Source organism: Anastrepha ludens, chromosome 2, assembly GCF_028408465.1.
Source record: "Anastrepha ludens isolate Willacy chromosome 2, idAnaLude1.1, whole genome shotgun sequence".
In the NCBI taxonomy this organism is placed as follows: domain Eukaryota; kingdom Metazoa; phylum Arthropoda; class Insecta; order Diptera; family Tephritidae; genus Anastrepha; species Anastrepha ludens.
Window position 1 is genome coordinate 169,958,992 of NC_071498.1, and position 12,589 is coordinate 169,971,580.

Sequence of the window (12,589 nt, forward strand, 5' to 3'; positions counted from 1 at the left end):
AATTAGAAAAGTAGACTTATTTCCTGCTAAACCTCGTATCATTTATTGTCAAATATGTATCCTTACTGGCTGATATTTTGATACCCAGATGGGTAAATAGACAAGCAATAGAACGCATAAAGATCAAAATAAAGATTTCCATCACTCAAAATCATTTTTTTTATTTAGTAAAAAAGTTATTCACAAACAAAATTTGATGTTTAGTTTTGCGTCACGTTATATATCAAGGACCGCCATGAGAAAATCGGAATCGGGGGGTAAAAATGTGTGCAATCACCTACCCACAAGAAAGTTCCCAAATCCTTTACACGCCTTCCCATGCTTGGTAGAGTGTATAACAGATGGTTTTAAAGAATAAGTAAATTCAGATAAGTAAAATGTGGTAAGTGAATGTGTTCTCATAACATCTGCAATGTATATATATCAAGAAGCACGCCACAAATAGGAGGAAAAGCACGGCCAAACACCTAACAGAAATGTACACGCCATTTATTTATTTTATTTTTAGCCTTCCGAATTAAGCTTTTGTTGCTTTGTGTTCGCCATCGATAATCATTATAAAATTCTACTTGGTCAATTCTGATTCTAAGCACCGCCATAAACCTCTCGAACATAACGAACGTGATGTCCGGAAGCTTTAAAATCTTTGCTAAACCCTAAATGAACGTTCGCCCGGCAGCTTCGAGAACTCCAAGACCATGGGGCAAACACTCCTCCGCCCTCTGTCTCTCTCTCTCTCTCACACTCTCATTCGACGGATCTGTGTAGGTATACCTACTTATCTACTAAAGGGGCATCAATTTAGAGGTATCGAATTTTAAATAGAAATAAAACAACGAAAATTCAAATTGATTTGGCAATTGTTATTATTTTTGTGTAGAACCATTGATGAAATTTATTTTTTAAAGATAATCCATTTCTAATGTTAGCAGCAACTGTGTCGTAATTCGGTCATCCGTACACATCAATTTTGATGAACTCGCTGGAGGACTTCGGTCGGTATCTCGTGAATAACTTTAGTTGGCTGAATGTTGACTCCCAATGCCTCAATCTAAGCCGGTTTGTCTACAAAGCATTTAGACTTTATATAGCACCACAAATAAAAGCTCAAAGATGTGATATCACACGATCTTGGCGGACAATCCACTGGTCCGAGACAAGAGAGGAATTGCTCACCGAAACGACGACGCCGTAAGTCCATTGTTTCACGGGTTTTATGGCAAGTAGCGCCGTCTTGTTGGAACCAAATGTTGTGGCAATCACGGGCGTCAATTTGCGGCTTCAAAAAGTCGTTTATCCGTTTCTCATGGCGCGATAGCGTTCACCATTCACTGTTACATTGGTGCCAGCCTCGTTTTTGAAGAAATATGGGACGATGATTCCTCCAGCCCATAGATTGCACCAAACGTTTGTTATTAGTAGATGTAAAGGCTGTTCTTGAATGGCTGCGGTTTGGTTTTGAGCCCAAATACGGCAATTTTGTTTATTGACGTAGCCATTAAGGCAAAAATGGCCCCCATTGTCGAACACCATAAGTTGGCCTGAGTGCGCGATGCACACTTTTCGCAGAGGGTCGATTTTCGTTCTACAAATGCACGATTTGTAAACATATTTGAAGCGTAGATCTTTCCATGATGAAATGTCAATGAATACTGTAAAAAATTACGTATTTAGTTTGGCAGTAGTATCCAATCTGGCAAAAGTATCTCCAATCTGCTAACCCTTTATAATTTATAGTTTTGAACTGAAACGTTGCTGGTTTAACGATGGTATGTCAAGAATGATGAAATGCAAGCTAGCGCAGCTTGAAGTATAAAAATTTGCGTAATTTAGCCATGGCGTCATTATAAATGGGATGTGTGAGAGGAAAAATAAAGGAGAGAGGCACGATGTGGGGTATAACACACCCCAACTGTTGAAAATGAGTTATAATTTTTAAACAATAAAGACAGGCGACTTCGTTTTCTCAGTAGCTGCAAATTCATTTAACGTTGCCGTTCCCATCAGTGCGAGTGATGTAGTGCGGCGTTCGTTTCATATCGCTTAACAGGTGCATAAAGTGCGCTTGGGTATCACAAACCCCAACTTCTTTCGTTTACTTATAAATTTATTTATGTATTAATATTAGCAGGCAACATTTTTTTTATCAAAACATGTCTCGACTAACGGAATCTGAAATATTGCGAGCTCTTTGTGACGAAGAAGCTAATTTTGGTACGGAGTATTTGAATGAAGAGCGGGTGTCTGATAATGACTCTGATTATACCAGTACTCAAACTAATACGGATAGTGAAGTGAATGCTGATAAACGATACTCTGAATCAGACAGTGATGACATACCACTCTCGAAGCAGTAAAAAATGATGTAAACGTTCAGAAACGTTCAATGTGCCCCTGAAAAATGATAGAAAGCTCATCTATAAAAATAGGATATCTTTGATACATGGTGGTCTTTTCTATGTTTGTCAATTTTGTGATAACTTCGACGTTTATGATTTCAACTAAGATTTTTTTTTTTGCAATAAATTGTCAATGAGTTATACCTTATGATCAAAAAGTACCGGGAAGGTGATGTTGACTGTTTTTTTCGATTGCCAAGGCGTAGTGCATCATGCGTACCTTCCATCGGGCCAGACAGTCAATAAAGAATATAATGTATTTATCCGTTTTGAAGTGTTTTAGAGAAATGTGTGCAAAAAATTATTGTATTTTGCATGATGATGACGCGCCATCGCACCGAGCCCAAATTGTGCTGGATTATTTGAGCAAACACTAAGTAAATACCATTGTGCAAGCACCGTATTCACCTAATATGGCCCCGTGCGACTTCTTTTTGCCCCCCAAAAGTTGAAGCTATTACTTCGTGGAAGGAGATTTCAGTCGATAAAGGAGATCAAAGAGAATGCGACGAAAGAGCTGAAGGCCATTCCTTCGTCGGCCTACCAGAGGTGAATGGAGGACTGGGTTAAACGTTGGCACATGAGTGTTGTTTCAGACGGGTCATATTTTGAAGGAGATAAAATAAATTTGCTTAAAGTTTAACTGTGTTTTATTTTATTTAAACATTCCCGGTACTTTCTGATCATAGTATGCTGTAGTATTATAGATTGAAAATAGAGTGATTTTAATATGCAGCATACAAATTTTGTCCCCAAAAAAAAACCTTGATAGTTCATCATGATTCAATGATAAAAGGTTTACTCAGTAAGCAGCTTTCTCGTTCTCTCTTGACAAATCGGCTCCCTTAGCAAGACACTGGGTCGCTAGCTCTACAAGTTTTTAGTAAAAGTGGAGGAAAAGTAAAATTTGTAGAAAAAACATTTCATTTTCAAAATGAACTGCTTACGAGCAACAACTTGCTCAAGAGTTTTCATCGGTATGTTCAGGACTATGGTAATATGATGTGGAATACATACCTCTTAAGTCAGGACATGATAGAGTATTTGACGTAATCCAAGATCGATGAGTGGAAAATTTACAAATTTTTATTTCTTGTGATGTGTTGATTTAGAAGGATTTCATGTTTTGCATTTCCCAAAGAGTTACGACAAGGAACATAATTGGATAGTCCCGACGCGATCGATAACTTTGCATATCTCTTTACAAAAAAGTAGGGATTGACGGAACTTGTTTCCAATGCGCCTACCTTACCATGGATGATGAAGTGTCCAGAGGAGGCTTAGCAAAGCACAGTACCAGCATGAAAAAGCTCCTCATAAAAAACCATCTGCCAGAATCGGCTTAAAACTGTAGGTCCTTCCGTTTGGGGAATAACATCAAGACACGCGCTACAAATAGGAGGAGGATCTCGGCCAAACCACTAACAGAATTGTACGTGCCAATTATTTATTTATTTTTAACAAAATACTTTCATTTTGACGGAGATTCACAACTTCGCGGCGGTTTTAAATTTAATAATTAATTCACAAAATAAAATCGTGGATTAAGTGAAATAATTTCTTGTTTTAATATTAGACTAGGCAATTTCCGCTAATAACTTCCATTTGTACCATTATTTACATTCCAATACGAGGGGTGCCGTTTATAAAGCGTTTTTCAGTAAGAGCGTTTCAACTTTTTTTTTGAATAAAACTCAAACGGTTTGACTTTTTTAACTAATTTTTTTTTATTATCGAGTTTGAACATATACATTTAAGTATGAAATTCGATTTCTTTTGCATGTCCACCGCGTGCACGTTTTACCAAGTCCAATCGTTGAACCCAATTTTCGACCACTCTTTTGCATAAATCGGCCGAAATTCCAGCAATTTCGCATTCAATATTGGCTCTGAGCTCACAAGTCGTCGCCGGCTTATTACTGTAGACCAATGACTTCACATTACCCCAAAGAAAATAGTCTAGAGGCGTCAAATCACACGAGGGCGGCGGCCATTCGACCGGTCCATTTCTGGAAATAATGCGCTCATCGAACTTACTCTTCAACAAATCAATTGTAGCGTGTGCTTTGCGGCTTGTGGCCCCGTCCTGTTGAAACCACATGTCGTCTAAGTCCATACCTTTCAATTGCGGCCAAAAATAATCGTTTATCATGTCGCGGTATCGATTTCCATTCACAGTAACGTGGCGATCGTTCTCGCCAACGAAAAAATATGGGCCAATTACGCCGCCGACATGTAAACCGCACCAAACAGTGATTTTTTTGGGATGCAACGGTGCCTCATGAATCACGTGTGGATTGCTTTCTGCCCAGTAACGCATATTTTGCTTGTTGACAAAGCCATTGAGCCAAAAGTGATGGCTTGTTAAATGGACCGTAAAATGGCCGTAATGCTCTTAAAGTAGCAGCAACAGAACGATTATTTTCATAAAAAATTTGCACGATTTGCAATCGTTGCTCAAGTGTGTAGCGTTCCATGATGAAATGTATACTAATGAAGTTTACAAATGACAAGCGAAAAATAAAAAATATTGCGTCGTTCGCCCTCCCTATCGGAAAAAAGTTGAAGCGCACCTATTGAAAAACGCCTTATTTCTGGATTAGAGAACAAAAACAAATTTTAATCATCGAAAATCACTTTATTGTTTTTCAAAATATTCTCCATGAATGCATGCGATTGAACCAATTGTCGAAGCACTTTTGCCACTCTGAATGAGGTACCTCCAAAACATGCATTCTGAATGCCGCAACCGCTTCTTCAGGTGTCGAAAAACGTTGACCTCTCAGTTTGTATTTTACGTACGGGAATAAAAAGAAGTCATTCGGTGCCAAGTCAGGACTATACGGCGGATGACCCATTAATTCGATGTTTTGGGTGCTCAAAAATGCAGTTGTATGAGCCGATGTGTGACAGCTCGCATTGTCCTGGTGAAGAGTGATCCGTCTTTGGCGATTGGTTTTCCTAATTTCTTGGAAGACATTTGGCAAACAAATGGTTGTGTATCACTCAGAATTTACTGTTCTGCTTTGTTCTAGTGGTACGGTTGCGACATGTCCAGTTATTCCGAAAAAACAGGCGACCATTTGCTTGGAAGTGCTTCGTGCGCGAACAACTTTTGTTGGATTTGGCTCATCTTGAAACACCCATACAGTCGACTGCTGCTCATACGCGTAAATCCATGATTCATCACCTGTCACGATGTCATAGACGTGTTTCGAAGCCCCGCGATCGTATTTTTTGAGCATTTCCTTGGACCAATCGACACGAGCCTTTTATGAGCGATTGACAAATTGTGTGGGATCCAACGCGAACAAATTTTTTTGACAGTCAAATGTTTATGCAATATTGAATGTATGCTGGTCTCACTAATGTCTAAGATTGTCTCAATCTCACGATAGGTCACATGACGATTTTTCAATATCAGTTCGCGCACAGCATCAATGGTTTTCGGAACAACAACTGATTTTGGACGATCTTCACGAAATTCGTCTTGGAGCGAACTACCACAACTGACCACGATTGAATTCACCATACCATCGATAAACACTGGTCCTTGATGGAGCTTCATCGCCAAAAAATGAATTAAGTTCATCCATGCAATGTTGCTGAGTTAATCCACGTTGAAAGCTGTAAAAAATAATCGCACGAAAATGTTCACGATTCAATTCCATTTTTGGACTGAGATGAATCTTTTAAGTTACTGTAAACAACACAAATAGCGCTGGTATTTGAAAACGTTCTGAGTACGTAAAAGCCAAAAAATGTCAAACTTTGCGATACAGCTGTCAGTTGCCAGATTGCAACACCAGGGTTGCCAAATCCCGAAATATAAAAGGCACCCCTCGTATTAATTAAAATTAATTTTTTAAACCGTTCTGAGTTTGTTTCCATTTAAGTAAGAAAGTACTTTTCTGCTACCATTTTTATCAAAAAGGATTTAATTTGTTCCACTTTGTTTACCTTTTCAAATACAAGCTTTTGTAAGGCAGTGCCAAAAATCGAATGTCACTAGTGAGCAAACCTTTAATAATTGAATCATGATAGTTCATAAGCAGAAGAAAAAGTTGCAATCGTGGTTTCTTTCAAATAAAGGTGTATTAAAAAGTATAAATAAATACATCTGTTACTTAAACTGATGCATTATTAGTTACTAAAATCTCTTTTTTATTAGCAACTGCCATAAAATATTAATTTGTCTATTTTATTTTAAATTATTAATGGAGTATATTAAACCCCAAACCCCAACTAGTATGGCATGTGAGATTTGGTCACTTGATATATGAAAGGTTATGCCGATGAGCAAATTTGTTTGTAAAAGGAAAATTGAAACAAAACTCTACATCAGCTGATTTTGAAAAACTCACGCCAAGCGGCATTGCGATAAGCTCAACTTTCCGTATTCTCTTAACCATGCCAATGCACATCAAACAGGCATGTAACAATAGAGCAAAAACAACAATTGCGTGTAGAAGTATTTTGTTGTTTTATTTTGTTTACTATTAGTCGCGTTCGTCACATACATACATGCACATGTACATGTACATATATACCCATGTGTGTGTTCGGCAATCAACCATATATTCGTAAACACAGCTTGAAAGTTTAAGAGCTTATAATGATAAAATCTTAACAAAGTTTTACAATTAAGAAGGAAATTCCCAGATACCCTCGGCAACATAATGCAAAATGCCTTGGACGATGTGAGGCGGTGAGCTGTATCGAGTGGTCTTGGGGTAAATCCCAACAAAACAGAACTCATTATGCTCAGGACACCTGTTCTAAACCCCCCTACCCTTTAGTGAATCATACTGTCAATTGGGAAGAGGCGAGCTACCTAGGACTAGTATTAGATAGGAAGCTCTCGTGGAAACAAACGATAAATGACAGAGTAAAAAAAGCAGCCACAGCACTCTATATATGCAAAAGAATTGTGGGGGCAAAATGGGGTATAACCCCAAAAATAGTACACGTGACGACATCAGTGGTACTGCCTATCATGACATATGATGTCTTAGTCTGGTGGCCAACACTTGGAAAAGAACAACAGTAAAACGCCTAGAAAGTATTTAAAGGGGTGCTAGTCTCTGCATAAGCGGGGCACTAAAGACTACGCCCACTTCCGCGATGAATGTCATGTTGCACTTATCATGATATTACCGATTGAGGCCTACAGCAAACTGCAGGCGGCGATATCGGCTCTTAGGTTAAGAGAATTTTCTAACTTAGCCACTAACAGAAGGGGTCACGCAAGAATACTAGAGAATACCCCTTCCTACATCAAACGACAGACTTTTGTAGCTCAGTAGAGTTGCATTTAAACACATCCTTTACCGCAACTTTCCCAACGAGAGAAGATTGGGACAATGGGGTAATGGACAATAGAAGCGGAATCAGCATCTATACTGATGGTTCCAAGCTAAATAATAAAGTAGGCGGAGGCCTTCATTCTGAAGGAATGAATGCCAACATCTCATTCCGGTTACCGGATCACTATAGTATATTTCAAGCTGGAATTCTGGCTATCAGGGAAGGCCTGCTAGCCCTAAATAAAAGTGTCCTCACCTCAAGAGATATACACATATATTCAGAAAGCCAATCGGCCGTGAAAGCTTTAAAATCGACTAATAGTAACTCGAAGACAGTAAAGGAATGTATCGACGTTTTGACAGAACTATCACAGTACTTTGTTATAAAGCTGCTCTGGGTGCCGGGTCATAAAGACATATAAGGCAACTGCAAAGAAGATGAACTCGCGGGATTGGGTACCATATTACCGATCTAACCAGACAAAGCGAACAAACCTCTACCTTTAGCAACTTGTAAGATGCTTATAGGCAAACACACTATCAGTGCTGCCAACAGGCTATGGTCTTAGTCCCTGACCTGTGCAACAAGTAGAATGACGTGGCCGGAATGGAACATGGGCCGCACAAACCGACTGTTGAAACTAAACAGGAAGAACAGAAGAAATCTTCTCGGGGTCCTAACAGGGCATTGTCTGATTGGCAGGCATGCCAGTAGATTGGGAGCACTCTATAACGACGATTGCAGAAGCTGTAACGACATTGAAGAAGAAGAGACTATAGAACACTTTCTATGCGAGCGCATGGCTCTGGATAGAAGAAGGTTCAATATTTTAGGAAAAAGTTCCCTGAATAACTTGGTAGAAGTAGCCAATATAAAAATAACAAGACTTGTTAGATATATTAAAGCCACAGGTTGGTTCAATGAGGACAATGTAGAGTGAGGAGAGGGGACAGCCCTGATGGTATCACGATGGACCTACAGCAGGCCTAGGTGTGTCAACCGACAACCACTATACCTACCTACCTTTACAATCAAGTGATTAAATAAATAAATAAAAATGAAATTAACTGTTCCCTTGCTATTATCTGTTCGATATGCCTTGATTGAAAGCTTTGCTGCTTTTAGATCGCTCGGGCAGGCGTCGCTTGCATATCTCCTTTTGGAAATTCCGGATATGTATGGAAGTTCTTCTACTTTGAATTAACTTCGGTGAGCTCAAAATTCTCTTAACACTGGAGTGGGGAGCTAAGGAAAATCACATTGCAGTGATTGCATTACTAAAGTGAGGTAAAAGTGCAGGAGAGATTTACGAATTGCTGAAAAAAACTTAATATTTCGAGAAAGGTAGGGTAGAAGGGGCACATTCGCCGCTGGGGTACATTCGCCACCCCCCGTTTTCTCTAAATTTATCAGTGATATCGAACATTCATGGTCGATATATTGTACTTCAGTTGACCACCTCTCGTTTAACGTACCTTGACATTTAAAGTTTGCAAGTGATCGTACACAGTCGCGTATATTCAATTTCTTGCATTGCTATAGAAACTTTTGGATGTAAGTATATTTTGCAATAACTTTGTTCATTTTGATAAATGGCAACAACTTTTCATAAGTGTGATACCGGCTATATTTCCTTAAATAAAGTTTAAAACTAGTTTTGCAAAAGTGCTGTAGAGTGCAAAAAAAAAATAACTTTTGTAAGAGTTACTGCACCTGGGGCACATTCGCCAGGCTACAGGTGGGGCAGTTTCGCCGTCGGTTGTGCCCCATGGGGTCAATGCACCAGTGGCGTATGTGCCCCATGGGGTAAATGCGCCACTGGAAAATGCAACCTACCCATGAGTTAGACTCAGATAAATATAAAATTTTACGCTTAGGTTGTTAGTAGCAACATGGTTCGGAATTATAAGAGAAAAACTAACCGTAGCAATTTGGATTGGATGCAAGGCTTCATGAAGCGAAACAAAGATTTAAGTTTGAGAAAACCTGAAAACAAGAGCCTTGCGCGTTTTACGTCATTTACAAAAGCAGCTGTAATGGCGTTTTTTGACAATGCACAAATTTTGTATAGTAAATATTCCTTCGATCCTGGTGACATATATAATCTTGATGAAACTGGTATAACCACAGTACTTAGACATATCCGTATTTGGGCCATTTAAAAAATATCTGACCACATCATACAATGATTTTCTTTTATCTAATCCTGGACGAGCTATAACTATATACGATATACCTCACCTTTCTAAAATGCCTTTTCAAAAGGCTTTTGTATCTGAGAACATATGCAAGGGCTTTACAACAGCCGGGATAAACCTATTTAACAGGCAAGTATTTCAAGACACAGACTTTGTTGAACCGGTCACTCCTTATGAATGTTCATCCATACCAGCTCCTAAAAAACTCCAGACTAAGTTCGCCCTCTTCCAAAAATTGGCAAGTCTCGTAATTCTTCAAATCTAAGAAAAGGTTCATCTAAAATTCTTACATCTAAGCCGTCCAAGGAAGAAAAAGAAAATACTGAATTGAAAAAAGTACGACCACGCAAAGTAACCAAAAGGAACTTGAATTCAAAAAAACGGATATCATCGGCTGAAACATCAGACGACTCATTACTTATAAGTTTTGCGGATACTGATAAATCAACTGGATCGTTCGTTGACACCGAGTTCTTGTGCGCTTTGAAGGTCAAATAGATCAATTTTATGTTGGTCAAATAATAGGCGAGTTTGAAGATTCATTCGAAATCGAATTTGTACGAAAAAAGACGCAATCATGGGTTGTTTTTGATCCGGCTATTAAAGATGTGTCATATGTGCCAAAAACAGATATTGTTCTGAAGCTTCCTGAACCCATTCATCCCCCTGGTACTTCTCGAGCTGCTGCAACACATGTATTTGAATCAGATTTAACACAATTTAATGTGAAGTAAGGTATATACTTTATCCCGAACTTGAAATTTTATAGATTTCACAATTTCTCTTACTTCCCTCTTTCCCTTCCTCTCATTCTCTCTCTATTCTCTGCTCTCCACTCTTATCCTTCTTCCTCTGCCTCTCCCTCCCCTCCTCCCCTCTCCTCATCTTTCTCATTCTTGTTCTCATCCTTTGGTTTTTGAATAAAAAAGTTTATTAAAAACTATAAGTAGCTATACTTTTTTAAAAAGCATTTTGTTCATCGTGGCGGTTTTACCCCATCTCCCTGGCGTATGTGCCCCATGGCCGGGGCAGCTTCGCCAATTTGGGTAACTTCAAATAATCTTTAAAAAAATATATAGAAACATTAAAAAATTACAAAGGAGAAAAAAACAAAGAAGATAAGAAATGAAGGTTTCCAGGTAAGCAAATATCAAACAAAAAAAAAAATATTTTTTAGTTTCCACAGCAGTTAAAAAAAAAATGGCGTATGTGCCCCCTTCTACCCTACTTACTGCACAGAAAAATAGGCGGTTGTTGTTGTTGTGGCAGCATAAACGTTCCCCAAAGCTGGGGAATACTGCTGAAGTGACAGCTCTTGGCCGAATATAAATCCAGGTCGTTCCGGTTAAGTAGAACAGACTGTCGTGGGAACGTCAAGAATTAGTCATACTCTCATGGTTCGAACCAGTGTAGCCATAAAAGCAGTTCGAGAAGGAATTCCAAGAAATCCCCTTAGAAAGCAGAAAATCATATCCAGTGAAATGAATATATCGACCAGATCCATGTCAAGACTAATTAGAGATGATCTCTACACGAAAGACTTCCGTTGCTCAACTGGTCATCTTTCGACAACGCGCTTGAAGAAGATTAGACACGACAGATGCAAGCAGCTTCTTCGGCAGCATGCGGTCAACTGCCATGAAAATATTCTTTTCACAGATGAGACAATTTTCTTTGTTGAAGAAATTTTTAAAAAGCTAAACGGCAAAATCTATGCTATAACTTCTAAAGACGCAAAAAATGTTGTGCCAAGGGTTCAGCGTGGCCACCATCCAGTCTTTGTAATGGTTTGTGGGGAAAGGTGTTAAGACCTTGTTCACTCCTCTTGGGAGCATAGGGCCTCGCCAACACTCAGTCTTGCGTTGGTTTCGTCAATCTATTTTGATTTCTGACAGGGTAGGTGATTAGCCTGCCGCTATCAGTCCTAAGTAGTGGGAATGCCCACCTGTCGTTGCTTAGGAACAACGCCTTTTTACTGCTTGGAGCGCCATCTGTGTGTACAATTTTTCTGGCAGAAAGATCGCACAGATGGTTGAGGACTTCGCTAACTTTGTGTGTCGCTAATAAATAATAATAATATTTGCTTGTCATTTGCCTGCTGTTGCTTGTAAACAAATAAATTGCCATCAAGTAATCAGAAAAGCAACCCTGAGTCTTCAACCCGTCGAAGAAAATAGAAATGGATCTAATTATTTTTCCGCCGTAATAACTGACGGCAAAAAATCAGTACCCGCTGCAATTCTGTGCAATTTCATGTTATTAAATGTGTTCCAATTTTGACAGCGGATCCCCGTCAAACCGTTGCCCGCTGTCCACTACAATTCTGTTCAAACTGTAACTCTCATTGGCTATGAGTTGGTTTGATTTCAGCCCAAATAATTTATATTTTACTAAAATGTGAGCGTGTTTACGAAGGTCGGTCCGAATCGAATTTGGATTTTTACCAGTTTACTTTGTTTTTAGTTTTTTGGAAAAAATCATGGATAATTGTTTAACGGTAAATGTAAGACACCCTTCTAATCTCACCAACTATACACATTACCTTCAATCCAAGGCTATTTTGTTAGTCATCTGATTTTATTTTCCTGCCTGATCAGATTTCGCATACAACTGCTTTGGTAGTTATTGCAATCAACTAACGGCAGAACAAAACATCACTCGATTTATTTTTATATTTTTACTCAT